A 23,168-nucleotide genomic window follows, 5' to 3' on the forward strand; every position below is an offset into this window, starting at 1 on the left:
TGTTTAATACAAATTACAGGTTAGCAGTTTTGTGTAAAATTTAAAGGCATCGGTTTCTAGCAGCCAGTTCAATGTGTCTAAATAATACACGTGAGTGTCCAGAGCATTTTTCTATAAAGGGGCCTCGGGGCTCTCCACAGGCCTGCAGAGTATGTGGCTTCTGCATGCTTCGGATAGAAGGAAGCTCCGGTTGGAATGTGACCCTCACGGAAGAGCTTACCTGTAAAATCACAACAGGAATGTAGGGGAAGGGGTATAGACTGTTATAGTCACTTCCTTCCACATGATCTGCGTCAGTCAGCTTGGGATGCCACTGGTCCTTATCTCTGTAAGCAGGTTTGGAATCCCATTTACAACTTTGACTCATTCCCTGAGTCCCAACCCTGCTCTGTTGACTCTTCTTCCTGCCAGCAGCATAGTGGGGACTAAAACAGATGGAAACCCTCGCCACTGTGCACATCTTCTAGTGGAGGATGCAAACTGGGAGAACAAATGAAAATCCCTCCTACTTACACTGGTATACGCTAAGGACGGAAACAAAAATCAGGAAAGCGTGCCACGGAAAGTCAGGGTAGTGGGTAAGTTTAGAGGCCGTAGGCAGTTAGCCTAGGTTGGCTCTAGTTCATTGCGACCAATGTAAAGGTTCACGATCTGACACAAAACGGTTTTCAGTGTGGGAATATGGCATCTTGAGTGGATTCTGCCATTTCAAATTAATCTCTAATATGTCCCTGTATACCTAATGTGTTTTAAGTGAGGAGTGGCCATGTTGAACGCAAGCCTTGCACCATTGTGTTAAGTATAGTGATGGACCACCAAACCAACTAATGAGGTTACAGACCAACATGGAAGGCATCAATACAGTATCACAAGCGATTGGATCATCAGAGCTTTGGACGGTTGTAGGGAAGATGCCCTTGTAGAGAACCCCTCCTCAGAACACTGGTGTTCAGTACCTTTTTCACTGAAAGTGAATGTGCATAGATATCTGCCAGAAATTGCTTACCTGTGTACTTCCAACTTGTTTTCCATGCCCGGATTCCCTCTCTGGTGACAATTTCTTTAACCGATGCTGACTTGTTATAAAAATTACTATTACTTTGTCTTTTGAGAGCAAAGTATTTAGTTGTTTTTTTTTTTTTCAAACTATGAAGAATGATTGTACCCTTAGAGGACGTCTTCCAAATCTGTCCAGCTTTTCTTGGTAGACAGTCGTCCAGGAGACAAGGAAATATTTTGGATTCCTGATAAACTTACAGTCTATCAGATAAACTAGCAAGGTTGATTGTCAAAGGTGGGAAGTGTAAAGCCATTTTCCATGGGTTTATCTCAGAGATGAGCCTCATTCGTCACTGCTCCCTTTGTTCAAATCTTTTCTTCTTTCTTAAGACAATTGTGTGGCCCCTGAGTATGCTTAGCTGTCGTCATCCTGCTACTTGACTGACTCACTTGCTTACTATGCTGAGCTCCCCCACAAGGAGATAAGCTCTGTGAGAGTGGAGACCTGGAGGTGTATGTTTACTTTCAGTTTTGAGAACACCGTGTCTGCTCCCAAGTACTAGATCAAAAGAGAAAACCTGAGAGGCTTCATCTGAGGAAGTGATGGGGTGCTTCATGGGGGAAGAAATATTTAAAGGGTGGGTATTAGAAAAAGCAAGAGTAAAGCATAGTCAGAACTGACGTGGATCCGGTTACTGAGAGCTCAATACATTATTTTGGTATCTACGAAGTAAAGAGTCAGCTGATCCTTTGGCAGGAGCCCATTGTTGAGGCTACCTTAGCCACATAAGCCCTCTGACTCAGAAAGAATGTAGGAATGATAAGGTCTTGCACTGGCAGCTGGTGATAATACCAGCTATCTTCCCCTACCCACCCACTCACCCATTTCTGTCCTACAAAGGTGGGAGAGCTTGGCTTCTTGGCTTTATGTTAAAGGAAACTGAGGCCTGGAGAGAAATCACCTTTTCCCATGCCCCGCGTGGAGCTGGTTAATCCTGATCCTGCAGGAAGAATCCTCTACCTGAGCCAAGCAGATAGCTGGAGCTTATTCAATCCACCCGGAGGACTGAAGGAGTAACCCACACTCTGCGCGCGTTAGAATGAAAGCTGTTCACGTCTTCTTTTATCCATCAAGAACTTCCACTTCAGCATTTTCCGTCTTGTCGCCTTCCCCCTAGAATTCCTGCAGATTCAGTGCTTGTAAGTCCTGCGGTAGGTTGTTGCTTTATGTAAATGTCTTCATTCTTTCATTTAGGAGAGTCAATCAAAGTCCTAGATCAGCAGTTAGAATACAGTGAGAGAAAGGTGATTGCAGATGAAGCTAAAATGAAAAGGCAATGCTTGCCTTGCTGTGCTCAGAAAAATAACTGCTCCAGAAACAGGGATCAGTGTAGGCTGAAAGTCCGCTAGAGAAAACTAGTTTGCCCTTGCTTCCCACCCCTTCTCCAAACAGACCCTTTTCCAGCATAGGGAGGAAGGGGGGACTCCGTGTCAGGGACAGATATCTGAGATACTATTTTCGAATTATTTTTGCTTTGCTGGTATTCTGTCTGTGCTGGCTTTCAATAGTGGGTGACTTTTCTGGGGTTGAATTTTCTCAACATTATTTAGAAGCTATAAAGACATAAAAGTGCCCAGTGCCATGCTCGAAAAGTTGCCTTGTGTAAAGTCGATAGGTTTCACAGATGCAAATATAAGACTGCCAATTAAATTTGAATTTCAGAAAAATGATAAGCAACAGCCTAGGTGTATCACAGATACTTAAAAAATCATTTACTTTGGACTGAGAATATAGGTCAGTGGGCTGAGAATATAGGTCAGAGGGAGGATGTATCCTTAATATCCGTGAGTGCCAGGGTCCATCTGTGGTCATGTTCATCATCCTGTACTTACAAAATGCCACTAGTTTCCTACATCTTCTGAGCAGTTACTGTTCCCAAAAACTCCAAACCATGTGAAGGTTAAGGAAAGGGTTACACTGTAATCCCAAAGGTGAAATGATTAGCTTGTGGGAATGGTCCAAGACGAAACAGAAATGTTTTCCCCAGTGAGCTAAGCAAGGAGCAGCCGAGTCTAAGAGATCTTATTTACCCACTAAAACGAGGGTAACAGGAACTGATATGTGTTTAGTAACTGAGACTCACATTATCTCTTTAAGACTACGATATCACGAGCCAAGTCTTTCTTAGCCATCTGTGGGAAGAAGGAATTTCGAGGCTACCAGAAGAGTACTGGGTCTGCTAAGTCAGGGCCTTATTAAATGCAAATATCGCTCCAAGCTCATCTCTGTAGACCTAGTATTAGAATCTCTAATTCTGTGTGTTTAACTTGCAGTTCCTAGAGAAGCCAGGAAACTAAGAAGAGGCCATTGGGAGGATTACAGCATAAAGGAGAGAAGGATCGTAGAACACAGGCAATGTGAAATTAGACGGGGAATATAGGGCAGATAAGCAAAAAAAAAAAGGGTTGGAGGATAGGAGAGAAAAAGGCAGTAGGGAGGAGAGTTAACAAAATGTAGGGATATTAAAAAACATAATGGAAACATACTATCTTGTAACCAAATTAAAATACGTCATTTATTTTTTTAATAAACTGGTTATTAAGAGAGATGTAACCTAATGGCTGGAGAAAGCCGCCTCTAAGCGCCATGGGTTATTAAAACAGTAGCCCATGCCAGCAGTGGGATATGACCTTATGAGTTGTTGGTCAGGGATATCCAAAACAGTATAAATTTGTATCATTTTCGTGGTTTCCAGTCAGATGGTAAGACAATGTTGCTAAAGATATCATACCCCTTGGATGCATAACAGAATTCAGGCTGGTATGGAAACGGAAGTTTCTCCTCTATAGGCTAGCTTTCACAGTCCTAGAAGGCACTGTACAGGCTTCTGAGGAAGCATGAAGGAAAAAGCGTCAATCCATGGTCTCATGCAGCTATGAAACCAGCCTACAGGGCAAGATGTATTTGCTCTTATGACATGCCAGTGACACTATTGTAATATAATCAACTGTTCTCTGGTTTGATTTGATACTCGCCCCACAGAGAGAATCTATCCCTTGTATGGCAAACCTGCTCAAAAACCCATGGCACAGAAGATAATAGGCCCTAGTGGGAACAGAATACTGCCGCTTAGTTAAATTGACACTGTCAAGCTTCCTTCTAAATATTGATGTTTATAAGCACAGATGTTAACCAGTAGATCCTGTTTAGTGAATGTAGGGGCTCATAGATGCACCAGGTGCTGAGAATAAACGTTAAATGTGCTCAGCTCTCACATAATTTATATCAACCCCTCAGAGGCAAAGGGAACATCATGGAAGAATGGGAGGACACATCTAAAAGCCACACCAGAAGGAAGAGAGCTGTGAAATGTTTTCAACCAAGACACAGCCACTGCAGTTATGCCCTAAACGTGGCTGAAGATAGAAATGCTAGGTCTGCCCAAGTCAAGCATGGCTGGAGGAGAAACTCAGAGAGCCCAGACCCTCACTACTGAGATATTTGGTACTGATAGATTTAGGGAGTGAAGGGAATCATTGTCTGTAGTTGCACTCCCACTGGTGACCCCACCAGGCTCCACTGCATGGTTCCAATCCAGTGGCCACAGTGATGGCTGTGGTGAAACTACGTAAGTCACAACATCAACTCAATAGTCATGAACCTGGGAAAGGGCCTGGTAGGGACAGTGGATGGTGTTCTATAGAGGTGGGAAGGAAATAAGGGGCAGTGAGCAATTTTAGTACTTTATATACATTTATGAAATTACTAAGGAAAGAAAAGTTGGCTATCCATAAGCCTCCACTGGGACCAGATGTCAAGGGCTTTGCAATCTCACTCCTATAACTGTTCTTCCAGCAGATGACTGTCAGCTCAGTAAAGGGCCTTTCACATGCACTTTGCCTGGTTAGCTGGTCTGGGTCTAGGAACGTGAGTGTCTATCTTCCGAAGATTATTAGAATATGCCGTGAGGATGGATGCGAGATGACTGATCTGGCAGCCACTAGATAGGCATCAAATTAGCAAGGAGATAGTTACATGTATAGTTTCCTGGGCAGTTTTTAATAGTTTCCTCAATGGTAACATATTGCTTAAAATAAATAATCCACTTATGTTGCTATAGTATTAATTCCTTCTGTAACATGAGCCGCATACTAGTAGTGTGTCAGTCCTCATATCTGGGAAATGGGCATGCTTAAATTTGTAACACATGGTTGTTTAATGCTTAGTTAACCAAATAAACTATGTCAAGAGATAGATGATACCTGACAGATAGTGTCACATGAAACTGACAACAGAAGGTGACAATTGCCATGAATAGAAAATTGAATAATGTATCTAGGAGGCCAAGAACAAAAGCTCATGTGCTATATTAATAGGGGAGTGTGTCAGTTATTTGTTTTACCAACCTTAATTAATCACACCCATGTGAAACAGAAATGAACAAATCCTATAGGATGAGGACAGAAGACCAAGAGTGGGAGACAAGAATTCAGACAGGAAGGAGCAGAGGGCATAAAGGAAAAGAGAGATGATGACACAACAGGAAACCAACTGGAGAAGATAAATGGAGACCAAGGGCAGGAAGTCTAGTGAGTGTCAGGATCGTCCTCACCAAGCCCTGCTTACATCCTCACCCAGGCGCTTAGGATAGATAATGACACTTGCATCCTGTGTCCCACCGCTCAGGATTCCAAAGTAAGGCTCTTGGTATGGAGGGAAAGGTACAAAATCTGTAATTTTTAAACCAAAGAGAAGCTGGGGGATCCTGGTACGGTTGTAGATGAATGACAAGGGCACCTGATGCCGCCTTGTGGAGAGTCCAACCACTGTGCCATTGCTGTCCTCTGGCGAAGTGGGTATCCTATTGAGTTGGCTAAAGATTTTCATTGTTTAACCCCGCTCTTGTCGAACCCTTTCTAAGTAGCATCCTGCTTGCTCTGTCCTCCCTGGGAAGAGGGATTCAGGGAGAATTCTCTCTCCCCCTTCCACTCTAAGCTCCATCTGAACACCTTGTGTAAAGGATCCCTCTCAGGGGATACAAGATTCATCCTCTATCAACCTTCCTGGGAGGTAACATCACACATAAGGCTAGAGCACTGTTCTGAGAGTACTTTGTAAGTCACGGCAAGGACGAACAAAAGAAAATATCCCCGACCAGGAAAGAATTGTTTTTCTATTGTATTTCCCATTTGGAAAGTGATTTGTTTTTACAAAACCTTCATTGTCTTATCTGTAAAATGTGTTTTACTAATTGATGGGCAATCTTATTTGTAATTTATGTAGAACATCCCTTAGGAAGCCAGGCACATAGATAGTATCAACATGGTGGCACCTACTACTCATTGCTAGTGTCTCTTGTTGGAAAACCAGATTTTCATTGAAAACCAGATCAAGAATACCATCTTGAGTATAGCTCATTGCCCCCTTTATGTGCTGGTGCCCCACACTACTGTAGCAAAACCTCCCAGCATCTCTCAAACAAGTGATTTCATTACTTTGCTCTAAAGTAGGTGGATGTTGACCTGGGAGCCCCTCTTATCCTTTAAGCAGGAAGAAAAATCTCAAAACCCTTTAGATTTCCCCAATAGTTCCTAGCAATCAAAAATTAGCCCAAAGGTAAATAGGGGTGTGTGTGTGTGTGTGTGTGTGTGTGTGTGTGTGTGTGTGTGTGTATACGCTCGCGCACGCGTGCTTGTGTGCATGCGCAAATACAGTAGTAAACTGAGGCACAGAGGCACTCGAAGTAATGAAAGCAGAAAATTAATTGACAAAGGCAAGCTCAAATCGATCTGTCTTACTTTGAGCAAGTATTATAGCTGTGTTTGTACAGGGCAGGCAGTGATTGATCAGGCTGAACTTCATAACTTCCTTTTTATTGCTGTCTTCAGCTAAAATACAGATCTGTTATCTGTCTGCTTTCATCACTTTCCCTCCTCTGGCTCTATAACATTTGCAACCGTTTGCAGCCTGCAATATGTCTCTTTGTTAGTCTTTCCTGATGTCCTGGACAATCTTCACAAAACTCAGAGATAAATGGAAACTCCCCTGTCCCCCCAGTGCAATGGGGAATCCCAGGGATGGTGGTGTTGAACTCTTAGACGTAGATGTGCTCTCGTCCCACAACATAAGGCTTCGGCGCAGATGTTACCTTGGGCAAGTAAATCATTTCTCTCTTCCTTGAGTATCCACTCATAATTTCAATCATGCAATTCTCTTTGCTTATTTATTTAATATTAAACCTATTTCAGGAGCAGAAGTTTCAGAGTGTGGGGAATTTGCCGAAAGACGCCCCCAAAGCTCGGCAGACTCTTTATTGTTGGTACATAATAACTGTTGAATGAAAACACCAAAGACCCTGCCACCCTCTTTTTCAGTCTTCAAGATTAAGTGCAATGATGCATTTAATGGTGATTTTAATGACAGTCCATTTAATTAGCTGGAGCATTTAATGCATATAGTAGGTGTGTAAATGCTCTTTCTTCTTGTTCCGATTTGCCTTTAAAAAGTGAAAGTATTAATGGGCTTCCAAGTTGGGCAGCTGGTGTGCCCACTGAAATCCCTCCCCGACTTATTCTCTGTAATCTAATGAAGGGAGCCCTGGGATTTTATGCACACAGATCAGGGGCATGGGTATCCCCACATCTGGAGCACACTACCTCGTGTTGGAGAACCTCTGTGCCTTTCTGTCTTCAGCTTCATACCAGGTCCTTCTTACGTTCTTGCTGATGCATCCTTATCCCATGGCCAATCATGTCCTGTGTGAAGGCCAGCACAGATCTCTTATCCAGGCACATGATGCTCCTACGCTTTGTTTCTCAGGCAGTGAGGGCCTGTGAGTTCAGGAACCATCTCCGGTTTGCTACACTGGGGTGTGTTTGCTTTCCCTAAACAGCGACTGCTGCTCTTTCAAGATCCCTGAGAGACTTGAGTGTGCAGAGGCCTGTCATCAGCCTCCATGAAGCAAGCAACTCAAGGAGATGTTGAAAAATAGGACTTCACCTCAGGTTTAGGCAGTTGAATAAGCAAGACACCTCTTCTGTACTGGGAGAGCACTGCTCTTTCAGGGGATGTGGTTTATGACCATTGTTGACTTGACTATGTCCCTGAGGACTCGGGTCTCAGACAACAGGACAACTAATTCTGCACGATGCTCGATGCCTTGCCCTACATTCAGGTGCAACCGTGCAATAGAGAACGAAATGTATATAGATGAGCTTGCTGAGCAAGGTTCAAGGGAAGGATGTGGTCCTTGTAGTTGGGAAGTGGAAGTACTATTATTACGAATTCAAAGTACATTTATTATAAATAGAAACATCAGCTCTGAAGGAAAGCTCATGTGTGAGTTCACACTTCTTGAGCTCAGATGCACAGCTGCCCTTTGTCGCCTAAGGAAGTTCAGGAAACCTGTGCAGATGTTCCTTCTGCAGTCAAGGTCATTGCTCTCAGTTCTCTGTCTTGGTCTGGGCTCCCTCACCAGAACCTTTCTGTGAAAGAGCTCTCTCAGGGCTCGAGGCTCGTGCTTCCAGGACACCATTACTTTTGAGTCTTGCAGGCTGAGCTTGCTCCCACTAATGCTCATCCTCGGTCTCCACTTTATCACACACATCCCAAGTGAATCTGTGTACGAATGCTGGGTTGACGTTAGGCCACATGGTAGGAATCTGGTTGGCCCACTAGGGTTGGACGGAGCTGGTTTAGGCAGACCAGTGTATGAGAGTATTGTCACATGCTCTCTTTCCTTACCTGGGTAGTTTTTAAGGTCCTTCAGGTTAGAAAACTTTGTGTACTGTACCCCGCCCCTTTTTTTTTTCTTTCTGTTATTGTTTTCTCTGTAAGGAACAATATGTAACATTTTTGTATTGGGGAAGGGGAACCTTTTTCCTCAAAAGTGTCAGTGTTTGGGATGTTGCAGTTTCCTCTCATTCTTAGGACAGCTATTTAAGAAGACAGTGATCGTTCTTTTAAAGCCCAAATTATCATTATCATTTTTGTCCAGGTTATGACAGACTATATACCATCAAGTTCCTGTTTACTGAAAGTCTTCCTTGTGTCAGGAAAGTTAGGAGGAATTTTATAATAGTGCATTTAATTTGATTATTCACTCAAGCAGGACAGTGGGGTGCCCTTTCTCCCTTTCTAAATGGAAAGCTGAGACCCTGAAGGAAGAGTGTAGCCTTCCAGGAGATAGACCTGAAGCAAGCAACTCAAGGTACCTCAAGCACAATATTCTCTTTACCCCTCTCCCTATCCCTGCACTGTAGCCTGGACTTCACTCAAACCCGCTCTGAGAAGCACACTGCAAACTTCTTTCAGTTGCTCAATTCCTATCAACTCCAGGCTACTGCCTCTCATTGTGGAATTGACTGTTTCTCTGTCCACAGTGTTCGTGTGCAGTCATCCCTTGGGGAGAGACACTGAAGTGTAACATGTCCATGACAGCACACTTCAGTCCTACCTTACTTCATTCTCGTAATGACTAAACATCTTTTTATAGACCGTCCTTTAGCCTATTTTATCTACTCCATACCAGATCTTTAGCTCAATTAATATTCATTGAGTATTAACTGAGATCTGGAGACATTAGATTCCCTATGAACTGGGATTTTCCTATTAAAACAGCTCTATTCCTCCAGCTCTCTTCATCAGGAACACCTTAGCAGCCTGGATATTTGCTATGTGTTACTGCATCGAACCTAACCTGTGTGTTAGGCCGATGGTGAGTGATAAGGGTTTATGGCTAACTCAACAGGAACCATCCTGTTTGGAATCTGAGGTAATTACTGTGACACAAGAGGATGTGCCTTAATTTTCTGAATGTTTCTCTTTTAAGACATGTGTTAAGTAGTTAGAATCTCTGTCCTAATTACTTCCCTGTTCAAATGAGGTCTAGAATATTCCCAAGTCTTGAACAAGGTCACAAAGAAGTCAGAGCACAAAGCTGAACTGGGCCCCAGCTTCTTACAGTAGCTTGACATGGATCCATTTCTGTGCGCCAGCCCTTTCAAGCAAGGGAGACTTTGTAGGGACCTGTTGTATGCGACAGAGATTATCTAGGTTAGTTACTTAGACCACGTGAATAGAGCCTTTATCTGCTACAATGGAAGGCAGAAGTCAGAGAGTGACAATGGTTGACATTTCGTGAGGGTTTTCTCTCTGCCAGTCCCCCTCTTTAGCCCTTTCTATACTAACACTTCCTTTCGTTTTCAGACAATCCTACGAAGTCTGTACTTTTGCAATCTTCACATCTCAGATAAGACCACGAGACACACAGATCACAGGATTTGATCTGGGCTACACAGGAGAAGGTCTGTGGAGCTGGGGTTCAAAGCCAAACTCTTAACTCCCCAAACCTTCCCATTGTGAGTGTAGGGATTCATCTAGCTGAGACAAGAACGTTTCCTGTTGATGCCAAGAGGTTCAAATGCTTTGTCTAAGTAAAAATAAATAATACTTTAAAGCTGCAAAGTACAAGTCAATCATTTTTGTATTCACATTCCGAAAGAAGGCAAGAAGAGAATCCTAATGATCTTTCTTGACAGGTGCCATCAGATTTGATGTGCAGATAGTGAAATTATAGTAAGAAATAATAAAAGACCTCCAACAGAGTGATGTCAAGGGCAGCATATATGGACAGATGACATAGCTTTTAGATGAGTAAGATAACAAGACAGGTGTCCCTTGTTTATAGTACAATCATTATGGATAAATTGAAGTTCAAGTCAGAGAAAATTGAAGCACTAATTAATTTTGGAGCACCCAGGCTGATGATCATAACAAAGGCATGTTGGAAACCTAAATAGCATTCAAATGCTCTTTTGGTTTGTTTATGTTTTTTTTTTAAGTATAATTCCTCATGGTTTGTATATATTTATGGGTATGTGTGTATGTAGCAGGTGAGGGCAAAGAATGTTGTTCCATTAAGTGTCACATATTTATTCAGAAAAAGATGTGGTCACTATGAAATCAGTGCCTGCTGTGGTGCCAGGCCTTGCTCATTTTCATTCCAGCTTTGCTCCTGAGTTCCTCATGGGCATGGATATACATTAAAATTTCTCTGTCTGTCTGTCTGTCTGTCTGTCTGTCTCTGTCTCTCTGTCTCTCTGTCTCTCTGTCTCTCTGTCTCTCTGTCTCTCTGTCTCTCTGTCTCTCTGTCTCTCTCTCTCTCTCTCTCTCCCTTTCTCCCTCCCTCTGTGTGTTTGTGTGTGTGTGTGTGTGGTGTTTGTGTGTGTGTGAGTGTGTGTGTGTGTGTATGTGTGTGTGTGTTTGTCTATGTCTCTCTCTTTATGGGTGTGCATCTATGTCTATGGTAAATATGTATATGACATCTTTTTATGTGTGAATCTATGTCTACACTATGTATGTATATGATGTGTCCCTGTGTGTGCTTCTATGTCTGAGATATGTATGTGTCTATGTGTATGTATGTGTGTGTGTGTGTGTGTGTGTGTGTAGGTGTGTGTGTGAAGCTTACACATGCCACCACATGCATATTGAAGCCAGAATACTACCTGAAGATGTAGAACCTCCCCTTTCACTTTGTTCGACACAGGGTATCTCTGTTACTTTGCTGCTCCTGTTGTTGTTGTTGTTCTTGGCTGTGCATGCCTGGTCAGCTGGCCTCTGAGCTTCCTGGAAGTCTCCTGTTTCTCCCTCCTGTCTCACTGTTGAAGTACTAGTACGCATGTTACCACACTAAACATTACATGCATTCTAGGGATTCAAAGTTAGGTCCACTTGCTTGCCAAGTGCTTCAGGCACAGAGCAGTGTCTCCAGCCTGCCGTTGGGTTGCGTCTTTGGCATTGTTCTTCCTCTGGTTTACTCACGGTGCTTGGCAGTTCAGATAAGTTGTGCTGTTACCATAGGACTTTTCCACTTTACTATCGTGAGAAAGCAGTGTGCATTTGGCAGAAATTGTATTTTAATCTTAAATTTGGAGTAGTTCCTGATCGAATAATTTCTTGGCATCCTTTCCTCTTGGGATGATGGCCTTGCTGCAACTCCAAGTCAGATGAGGCCACTAGGGAAACCAGCAACACGCTGGTGCACCTAGCTGTTCATCAGGGATGTTCCACAGGCTGCACTTTTTAAATGCATTTTCGATGTGCAAGGATATGTTGGGACAGCTGCACTGTCAGTGATGAAGCATGTATACAAAAAGCTGCTTTCAGTTTATTTCATGGTTTGGAGACAGGATCTCACTACGCAGCCCAGTCCTTCTGCCTTTGCTTCCTAAGCATTAGGATTTGGGATGTATCGCCATGCCTGGACAAAATACTTGTTTTTATATGTCTGTGATGTATCAAGAACCCATGGATACCAGATCTCTGAGTAGAAATCTCCAAGAATTTTCAGCAGTTTGCCCCCAGTGGGGATCTATTTGGTGAATATTGCAGGAAATCAAACTCGGAACACTGCTGTGTTTGTTCTCCTACAGAAGACACCATGGAATAATACTCAAGCTCCTGAAAGACCATCTCTGTCGACTCTCACAAACAGCGAGCCCCACAGCAAATTCTATGTTAGAGGTTACACATACCTACCCCTGCTTTCTGCTACAAACAACCAAGAATGAATGCCTTGTTGAGGGTTCTGTAGAGCAAGCCCTATGTATCCCTCATGACTGTGACCAGGCATCACCTATCCTGTGGTCTCCTTCTAGGCTTGCCCTGCTTCTTTCCAATGCTCTCTGAGAGGAGCCTTGTATTAGCATGGTCTCTTCTTTTTGAAAAAAGATTTATTTCTTTTTTTATAACATAAGTACCCCATAGCTGTCTTCTGACACACCAGAAGAGGACATCAGATTACATTACAGATGATTGTGAGGCACCATGTGGTTGCTGGGACTTGAACTCAAGACCTCTGGAAGAGCAGTCAGTGCTCTTAACCACTAAGCCATCTCTCCAGCCCTCTGCATGGCTCTCTTCATGTTCACTGTTATTAGCTCCTTCATGGATGCCTTCTACTTTAGAGGGAACTCTTTAAAGACAATGAGCAGATTGTTCATGTATCTCTAGAATTCTGTGCAAGTTCAGACGCCTTACAGAAGCCACTGTGAAATGGTGATTGCTCACCTATAGGCAAAGTGCATATCTGAGGCATCAGAACTTACAGGCGTGATGTACTCTCCATCTGATATTTTCTTACCTTCTCCTTATTTGACCTCATATATTCACACATTGATTAATAAAACCCAATATTTCTCACACAAATATTCATAGTCGGACCTGTAAAACCCTGAATATTAGAGCATTCCCGTCCCTGGCCTTAAAGGACATCTGCCAGAGTTGACAACAGCGACCTCTTGGTTCATGTGCACAACTTGCTTGTCACAGCCCCTAACAGTCAATGGACTTCCTGTGCGATGTCATCTGCCTCGATCCAGCAGGCATTCCTCTGCTCTGCAGCGGAAGGGCTTCCGGCAAAAAGCTGCGTTCTGCTGCTGTGCCCCTGAGGACTGTGTGCTAGTGAGGCTCACTGAGCAGATGCTAGGGATTGGTGCTTATTCATTGCTCACCGTCCTGGAGGATGAGATCGCAAGGTTAAGTGTTGAGGACCCTTTATAGGGTTTGGTTCCTGGTCTTTGCACAGCTTCCTTCTTACTTGTCTTCACAAATGTTGGACACTTAAAAAAATTCTCTTCATTTCCTTTCCTTCAGAAGCACACCTGTCCTTTCAGATTAGGACCTCGATGGCATGACCTCTCCTAAACCAACTTGCTTCTCAAAGATGCCGACCTTCAAGTATAATCACCTTGGACATCAGGGCTTTAAACCATAAATGCTGACAAGACAGTCCTTTAAAGTTGACCTAAGAAATAAGTCAAATCCTCTCCTGAGCTGTGTCGAAGTGGAGAAAGAATTTTCTTTGCATCACACATATTTCTTACAACTGTGAACGTGTTCTACTCTTCCTTGCCTAACACAGATCCAAAAGGATTTGTGTATAGCATCTTTGTGCATGACGTTGGGATCCTTCCTCTTTGTGTATCTCCATTTCTCTTTCTGTGAATAGATAGCATAAGATGATAGGTAAAGATGTTGGTACACAGACTTTGCTCCTACCATACCACATGTATCTTGGCATCTCTGGGAAAATATACAGAGCCCGTGAGTGTTTGCCACATGTGGCATGAGGGATGACCCTAGGCCCTATGCACGCAAGTTCCTGCAGCTAGGAAAATACCTGTCAGAGGTTGAGCCACAGTCGGGCGCACTCCTGCTGCAGCGCCCAGCTCCAGCCTGCCCTCTGCTAGCAGCGCTCTCTTTCCACTCAGCTACATGGTAATACGAGAGGCCCTGTCTGCTCTCCTGTCACACGGCTCTGCCGTGTGCTGCCTCTGCCGCTGTGTTTCTGTGTCTAATGAAGGATTTATTTAGGTCATTGCTGCCTTCTGTGCCCAACGTGAAGCACATTGAGAAGGAACCCTATCTCCTCCCTTCTCCGAAGCTGCAGCAACTAGCATCTGCTGTTCCACTTTGGCTGGGGGTGGGGGGTGTCGTAGAAAGACCCTGTTCCGCGTGCTGTCCTCAAACCGAGAGCCTAATCCTGTCTGTGTGTCACTGTCCTTTCTTCCTTGAGCTTCTGTCTGGTTGACTCACTGCAGCAGTTTGGCTTATGAACAAATGCATTTGACTAATTATCATCCCCTAGATCCTATTTATACCACGAAGCATTTTTAGGGATAAAATTAGATACCATGATTTGAAGGCTTGCCATGTGAACAGTGTCCTAAATGCCCCATACATACTATTTTATTTAAATCCTTACAATAAAAAAAAAACAGAGAGACAATGCTCTAGAGAGTTTCAGAGCTTTCCTGCAGGTTTTAAATTACAGAGCTGAGGGAGGGACCTAAGCTTTGGCAAGAAATCCTCCTGTTAGTTCCAACTTCTCGTTATCTATCACCTTCCTGGAATAACTCCACCTCCATGGCCAGACTGATCTCTCCCTTTGTGGTGTACCAGGATTATGGTTAATCTTGGCTTTAAAAACAAGCTATGTCCACCCCCAGTGAAAAACAAACAGGGAGACAAAGGACAGCCCCTCCACAGGTCACAGCACTGAGACTTGTAGTGGACATCAAGATTTCAGGCCTGTTCCGTGGACTCCTCGGTGTACCCGAGAACTTACAGACACAAGTGCCACTTTCCTCTTTAACTAGACCCCCATGAGATTAGTGTGTCCTCTCCCACTTGGACAGCTGCAGTATGACAGATAGTATGTGATGGGCAGCCTGGATTGCTGAGGAAAAGCTGAAGTCACTTCCTTCTGACACCACCTCAGGGCCCTTGGGTTCTAATCTTGTACCTGGAGGGGAGGATGCTGGTGAGTTGCTTGGCCTCCAGCTACCCTGTGACAGGAAATGGTATTCTCTGATTCCTCAAGGGCAGCATGATTGATGCCTTCCGGTCCTTGCCAAGATATGCCCCCCCACCCCACCCTCACTTTGATTCTATCTGGCAGAGTTCATTATCCTGGTAACCTCTTGTGGATTTGGAACCTTCCAACATTATGGAGGACTCCAGGAAACTCAGAGAGCTTGGAGGAACCGCATTCCGAGAGTATGAATCACTTCGAAGGGAACTTGGGCCCACTTTTACCTGTTTAGCTCAGACAGCAAACGTGCTCCAAGAACACTTACTCCTTCGGTCCTTCTTACCCTGAACCCTTCCCACTTTTATCCTACCTCCCAGCAATTATCATAACTGCAAACAAAATGGAATGTCAGCTTTGGCTGAGGAGTGTCATGTAGAGGCAGTTTCAAGAAAATAAATATTTATGGAGGTCTGGAAATACCCATGTCCTTTCACAGACTGACAGGCACAGACTGAATCTGTTTCCTATTCCTTTCCTTCCACGATGCCCTGCCAAGGATGGAAATTTGACACCGTGGCAACGGACTCTTAAATCATTGTGCAGAGATGAAAGTGAAGACATTTTTGACTTTTCAGGATGAACAAATAGCCTGATGCTTTCAATTGCCCAGTTTAGTTGCATAAAAAAAATGGCAGTCATGTTGCTCAAACTGTCTCTACTCAGCTTTCAGTACACTTCAGAAAATTAAATCACTCATCACCATGGGAGACTTGAAAGAAGCGGTTTTTCCACAGCAGTTTATTAGAGCCGGGGCCTTCGGCCACCTTCTCTGGCTTTTTCAGGAGTTTCTGCCTCTGCCCAGACTATACTTGAATGATCCATAGAGAAGCTTCCCTTCCAAGGTAGGAGAAGGCAAAGCAAGAGCCTTGGAGAAGCACCGTACAGTTTCCTTTTGATACTTCCTGGTACTGTGACATTGTGATGGCTATTTAACCTTAATCACTTACCTCCATAACTGCCGTGGGCAAAACTGGCAAGACACTGATGTTTGTTGAGGACCTACTGTGTGCTAGACACTCATTGTGTCGCATACTTACCAAAGGTAATGACCTAATTCTGATTGCCCACATATGTGGTAGGCTTACACCCATTTTGTAGAATTTGTATAGGATTGGCTCTGAGGCCTAGGCCACTCCCTGACGCTTTCCAGGTCCTATGTTTAAGAATAAAGAATTGAACATGGGCCATGAGGATCGTGGCCTCCCATCAGTTCTTCTACCTTTACCTGCCTCTGCTGTGTGTGTGTGTGTGTGTGTGTGTGTGTGTGTGTGTGTCTTCTCTTAGATGTGTTCTGTTAATTGCATCTGCCACGGGTCAGGAAGTGTTTCCAGCTGTCCTTTGCCAACTGGTTCTTTCACGTGTTAATCTTAATGCTGCTGTCTCCAGGTCCCAGTCTCCTGACATAACATCTACCCCCTGACATCTGTGGTCTCATATATCTTCCTAGAGAGCAGGGGGTGATAACACTGAATACCTAAGAGGGAATATACTTACCTGGGATTACTTCCCACAAGAGTTCCCATTTGGATCTGTCTAATTACCAGAGTTTTTAGTCTTCACTATCCTTTAACACCCTTTCCGTGCTTCAAAATACGAAATAAAATCAAATAAAGTAAAGTGAAAACAGCCACTCTCGCTGGTGGTGATGTTGGAGGTTCTAGAGAAGACCTTTGCGCTTGTGGTACTGCCTTCTGCACACAGTGACCGTTCAGCAAATAACTTCTTCCTTTCCATCTCTTCGGTTAAATCACAAAGCCTTTTACCCTATAGGACATGCATGCTCGAACTAGCTGTATGCTCATGTTAGGTGGCAGGACTGTGAAGGTGCCTTGAGGACAGATTAACATGGACATCACTATCTCATGAAATATTCTGCTTATGTGCTCTGATACTGAATCTGTTCTACTGGTGAGACTGCAAGGGTATATTAGAGTAATTACAATTGGAGTCTGAGTCATAACGTGAATTATGTAATAAAAAGACTTAAGGAGAAAATTAAAATAGTTTTGAAGGGTTATTTCGTAGCTACCCCTCCTTTTTAATTAAGATGTTTTCTAGACTCCTGGGTGAGCTTGTCCAATCACTGAACAATATGAAGCCTCCCCCCACACACACTTCAACATCTGGCTTCTTCTTGACTCTCTAGGAATAGGAGAGACATTGCAATTTGGCAATCTTTCCGATGAATAGGCGGCTACGTTTTGCTTTTTGCTAGATTAAAAACTGTTCTCTGTAACTTATAGCCATTGGCCTTACTGGCCCCTGCATTTGACAAGTTCGTAGAGGAAATACATCTCTACCCCCTAGAGTGAGCCAGGAATAATGCCATTCTCTGTTGAGAGCATCTGAGGAAGACGAGTCACTGCCAAGAGACTCAGTGGTGTGCAGGACTGGGTGGAGAGGTGGAGGGCAGATGTGATTTGGTCCAATGGATGGGGCCTTTAAAATTGGATAATGTGAAAACCATTGAGGGACAGCTCATATTTGAAATAAAATCTGAATAGCAAGCAAGAGACAGCTTCACAAAGCCTGGCACATAGCAGTCTGGAAATAAGGATCTATAAGTGCCGAGTCCAAAGCTGGATTGAACTTGGTAAAGTGTAAGGGATAGAGAAGCTTATGTGGCTAGAGCTTCGCAAAGAAGGAAACTGAAGCCCAAGAGGCATGCAGGTCCCACACTAAGGGTGTCCCTAGCCTAAGCTATTTGGACTGAATTCAAAGGACAATGAAGACCACCCTCTAGGAGAGCCTGTGAACTCTTGGTTTTCCATAGTTGGTATTCAGTATTGTTGGGGGGTGGTTGCAGGAAGTGGGAAGGGGAGGGGCAGAATACCTGCAGGCTTTCAATTCTTAGTTTGTCACCTCAGCACAAAGCAAGTCATCTCTGATTAAAGGAGCAGAGAGGAGGATGACTTCCCTCTTGGACTTAATAATCCTTCTATAAAATATGAGGTTGAATTTTGTCAGCCTAACCAGTCTGAGTGTTCATAGTCCTCCATTTATAGCTACCCAACAGGACTTTAACCCAAAGGGCCCATTAGGTACATACATTTTGGTTAAGAATCCAGTGATATGGCTCGGTGATTAAGAGCACTGTTTTCCTGATCTTCCTGAGGACCCAGGTTTGATTCCCAGAAGCCACACTAATCCCGGCACTGGGAAGAAGTGAGAGGCATCGCCAGGCTCTGGGTCCACCTCCTCAGACTCCACTTGGGTGCTAGCTTTGCTCACTCTTTCCCGATAAGCCTCTAAACCTTTTGAGCCCTGCCTTCCTATAGCAATGCTAGTGGTCCTGAGGGTTCCTTGTCAAGACGGCGGGCATGCTACGTGTGAAGCTGCCAGCCCAGAGCCTGGTGCCAACGGAAGCTGGAGCTGCTGTCTATGTTTCTGCCAGGGTGCCTGGCCCCAGCTCCAGGTGCTTGGAATAATCTGTGTCTATGCCCTTGACAGCTCCAAGCTTTCAGATAGCCCTCTGTGTTCAAGGTCACCTGGTTTATTTCCTGTGGGAGAATAATGAAGTTATCAACAGAAAGAATATGAATGTATTTATGTCACCTGCAAGTTCAGACTTGCCTTCCTTGTCCTTTTCCTGCACAGGGACTTTTCTGTGAGTTGGGAGGGGACCTCTCCATTGAAGGTGTCAAGTGAAGAATTACAGTTTCCTCAGCCCTCTGTCCTTACCCACCTCAGTTGCCCCAGGCTACACAGGACCAGGGAGTGGACTGCTATTGTCCCAAAGACACACACAGGCTAATCAAGACTTACTGTAAAATATAGAAAAAATGCTCATTAACTTTATATTATGATTTTATTTCTGGAATAATGACATTTTGTATACATTGAGTCATATAAAATTGGATTTCTCTCCTATGGCTTCTAAGAAAACTTAAGTACAAATGTGACTCATTTCTCTTAGGTAAATCTCTCTGGCACATACTTCTTCTTCATTCAAGTTCCAAAGGAATCATTTGAGGTAGACTCTTATTTCACAGACGATCAGATTGAGGCAAAGAGCCAAAATCAGTTCCTCTAAACTCAAAAACAGAGGCAGGATGCCTCGCCTGGCCTCACAGGCTACACAGATATTCTTGCCCATCTATTGGCTAAAGGCAATAAATGGCTTTAATACCATACCCTGTACTCTGTGTATTTTTGACTTCTAGAATGGGGAGCTATGGAGTTGTAGCTGAGTGTATTACATTAGGTCTTTCTTTGTGACCCCACCCCCTCACTATCATTGCTATATATCAAGATCACCTGCTTGGAAGAGTTATAATAGCACTCAGGTCACTAGATTGGAACTGACTGGCCAAAAGTTTCAGGCCTAGAGTTTCAATGTGGCTATTGCCAAGTCATCCAAGGGTCTCCTCTTGTGTGAAATAAAAGGCAAAGACAAAAGGACTCTCTTTCCTTGTTGTTTGAAAACCCATTGTCAAGGTCAGGAAACCCAGAGACTGTTTTCAGGTTCATATGAGCTTACAGATGTTTTTCTTTCCTGTGAGTAAAAGACCAAATAATTCTGATTGTGTCAATGCACAATTCTTGAGTTGTTGAAGCACAAGAAACATAAGATTATTGTGTACATATATTCTATACATAAATGAGTTACTATGTTATCACATATATTCTATATACTTACATATATAATATACACATATATACGTATATATTTTAGACATATTACATATAGTCTCTTTTTTCATTAATTGTTGTCACATGCATATGTGTATATGTATGTATACACATATATAACTATATCATATATATATATACTTATTCATATTTATATATCCATAAATATAGCCTGTTCAGTCCGTATGTTGCTTGTATGTTTTCAGGGATGACCATTTGGTACTGAATAAACAATTGGACTATTTTTCTCTCTTAGCATTCCAGACAAACAGTATTTAGTATCTTCTCTGCTGTTTTCTGGTAATTCCTTGTCAGAAGTCTCAGGTGTATTCTGTAGTGACCAATTTGCTTCAGAATAAAACAGAGAAAGCACAAGCAGACAGATAATACAGATTTCAGTTGTATCTGTATGTTGATCATATGGGTGCTGAATCCTGTGAATTGCTGATTGTTCCTGGGTCCTGAGTCCAAAGGCAGAACTCTAAAAAAAATGACAGCAGTGGCCACCACACACAGTGAGGCACTCTGGCATATCAGAGTTAGTGCTACCCGTGACTCACTTGTGGCTCATTCTTTCCCCTTGACTTTCTGGAAACGTCACCCTCAAACATGTCACAAGCAGGTACAAATGGCTTCCTGAATCCTGTCATTGAGGAAAGCAATGTTATCATACTGAGTTCACCCCCTCAAAATCATCCCAACCCACACTGCTTAGCCACACCCTCCATGAACACTTCCCCCCAAGGATGTCCTCGCTGAGCTCATCTCTTTTGCAGTGTTCCATAGCTCGTGTGTCCATTTTGCTTTGTGTTTGCCACTCTCTAAAGGCTTCTGCCCGGTTCAGTGCTCAAGATTTTTGCTTTGGCTTTATTTTACTTTATTTCATTTTATCTGAGTTGTTAATTTTTTATGTATATGAGTATTTTGTCTTCATGTATGTATGTAGACCACATGCACGTCTGGTGACTGCTGAGGTCAAAAGACTGCTCCTAAAAGTGGAGTTACAGTGAATTGTAAGCCACCATGTTGGTTCTAGAAGTGCCAAGGGGTTCTCTGGAAGAGCAGCATGTATGTTTAACAGTTGAGCCACCCAGTGCTCAAGTTTTTAGCATACACTTTTTAAATGACATAACCTTGTGTCTGCGGACCAGAAATTTGAGAGACCCGAATTTGCTCTTTGTCTGTGCATTCTGGGCAAGCAAATGAAAAGCTTGATATGAAAATGAGACAACCCTACAATTCCCTTGCTGGGACTGTCCCAACCCTTAGGGGAAGACCAAAGCAAGCCAGTGCCTCTACTTCCTTGTGCAAGAATGATAAACCTGGTTCCTATGTATCCATGCTTCGGAGCAGCGACCACAGCTTGGTATCTATGTGAGTCCCTAGATCTAAGCTGACAGTTGATGTCCTGCGAGGACTTTACACAACAGGTGATGCAGTTCCCTAAAGTGGAGGAATGAAGGGAGAAAGTTTGTAAGCATAAGAAAGGTCTCCATTTGGAGCTTTTAATCTGAGCCCTGACTTTTAAAATGAATTATGATGTTTACTTTTGTGTCCTGACATTTTAGGACCATCAGCTATAAACTGGTGATGATTGTAACCTTGATTTCCTATGCCACACTGTGTGGCAGTGATGACAGTGAACTCTGCCGGTTGTGTGCCCCTTTATAAATAGTAAAGCTGTGTCCTCAAGGAAGCTTTGAGCTCTTCTGGTAATGTTGCCTTTTCAGTCCCATTAGGTGCAATTCAATGTCTTCCTCTGTTATGAAGACTTTTCAGTGGTTTTAGGTAAATGAGTAAAGATATCTCCGTATATCATCAGCCTAACATACAACTCCAGCCTATGTCAATCATTCCGCTCCCTGTTGCCTGAAGTCAGTGCATACACGTTTCCCTCTGCAAAATTCAACAAGCCATCCCCAAAACCAGTGATCGATATGTAGTCATTGGCTCTTGATCATGAACCAGGGTCACTGTCCTTCCCCCCTCCCAGACCTGTGACTGACCAGACCAGTTCTTACTGCAGAAGTATAGCTGCAGGTGATGCATTTGATACAGAGATGGGCTCAGCATACTGTCACATCTGTCTGTATACATTAGCCAGACCCCAAACTGAGAAACGCAGTCTCCACAACAAGGCAGCCACCAGAGTCTGATACTGGGGGAAGCAATGGACTATTCATTCATTCCTCCACATTGGCTTATCTACCCACATTGGAATAGGAACCCCTGGTAGGAGACATGGGGTGCAGAAACCAGCCTACTTCCATATCACCTGAGCCTCTGCTAGAGGCTGACAGGAGGGAGATATTTCTTAGATGTTTTCTGGGGTTGAAAGGCTGTTTCTAGTCCTTTTCTTTGTACCAGGGATTGGCAAACTATGATTAATTGGGAAAGCTCCCTTTTATACAACTGCATAGCTAAATGCATAGATTATTTTAAAAACAGCAATTAATATAGAAGAGGCTTAGACAAATGGCCCAGGGGCTTGGAGAGATGGCTCAGTGGTTAAGAGCACTGACTGCTCTTCCAGAGGTCCTGAGTTCAAATCCCAGCAACCACATGGTGGCTCACAACCATCTGTAATGAGATCTGATTAAAAAAGAACCCCCCCAAAAAAGAAAGAAAAATGGCCCAGCAATTAAGAGCACATAATGCTCTTGCAGATGACCAGTGTTCACTTCTAAGCACCTACCACAAATATCTATAACTTCAACTTGGAGGGAAGCTTAGGCTTCTTGCCTCTGATGCTACCTGCACTCATGAGCAAAATTTGCAAACACACACAGGTGCACATACACGTATACACACACAATCGAACTGAATCTTAAAATCGAGTATAATATTTAATACCATGTGAGAATTACTTGACATTCAAATTTTTGTGTGCACAAAGTTTTATTGAAACACAGCCACACCCTTGCCTCCGTCTATTGTCTGTGGCAGCTTCAGATCTAGAAAAGCACAGTTGGAATTGGAGTTGCCATGGAAACTATATGTCCCAAGAGCCAAAAATATTTACTCTGTACTCCTTTACAGAAAATGTCTGTTATCCCCCCTTTATAGAATAGAGAGTTTGAGGGAGGTGAGGACAACGCTCACGACTACAGATGTTTGTTGGATTACTTCTGTGTCTGCTTGGGGTTAAAAGTGTCTTCT

General features: G+C 43.4%; 1 protein-coding gene across 1 annotated transcript in view; it reads left to right on the plus strand.

Annotated features, from left to right (window-relative positions):
- Hs3st1 (heparan sulfate-glucosamine 3-sulfotransferase 1) overlaps positions 1 to 23,168 on the plus strand; it is a 30,604-nt gene that overhangs the window by 5,042 nt on the left and 2,394 nt on the right. The window lies entirely within an intron of this gene.

Source organism: Rattus rattus, chromosome 11 (assembly GCF_011064425.1).
Source record: "Rattus rattus isolate New Zealand chromosome 11, Rrattus_CSIRO_v1, whole genome shotgun sequence".
In the NCBI taxonomy this organism is placed as follows: Eukaryota; Metazoa; Chordata; class Mammalia; order Rodentia; family Muridae; genus Rattus; species Rattus rattus.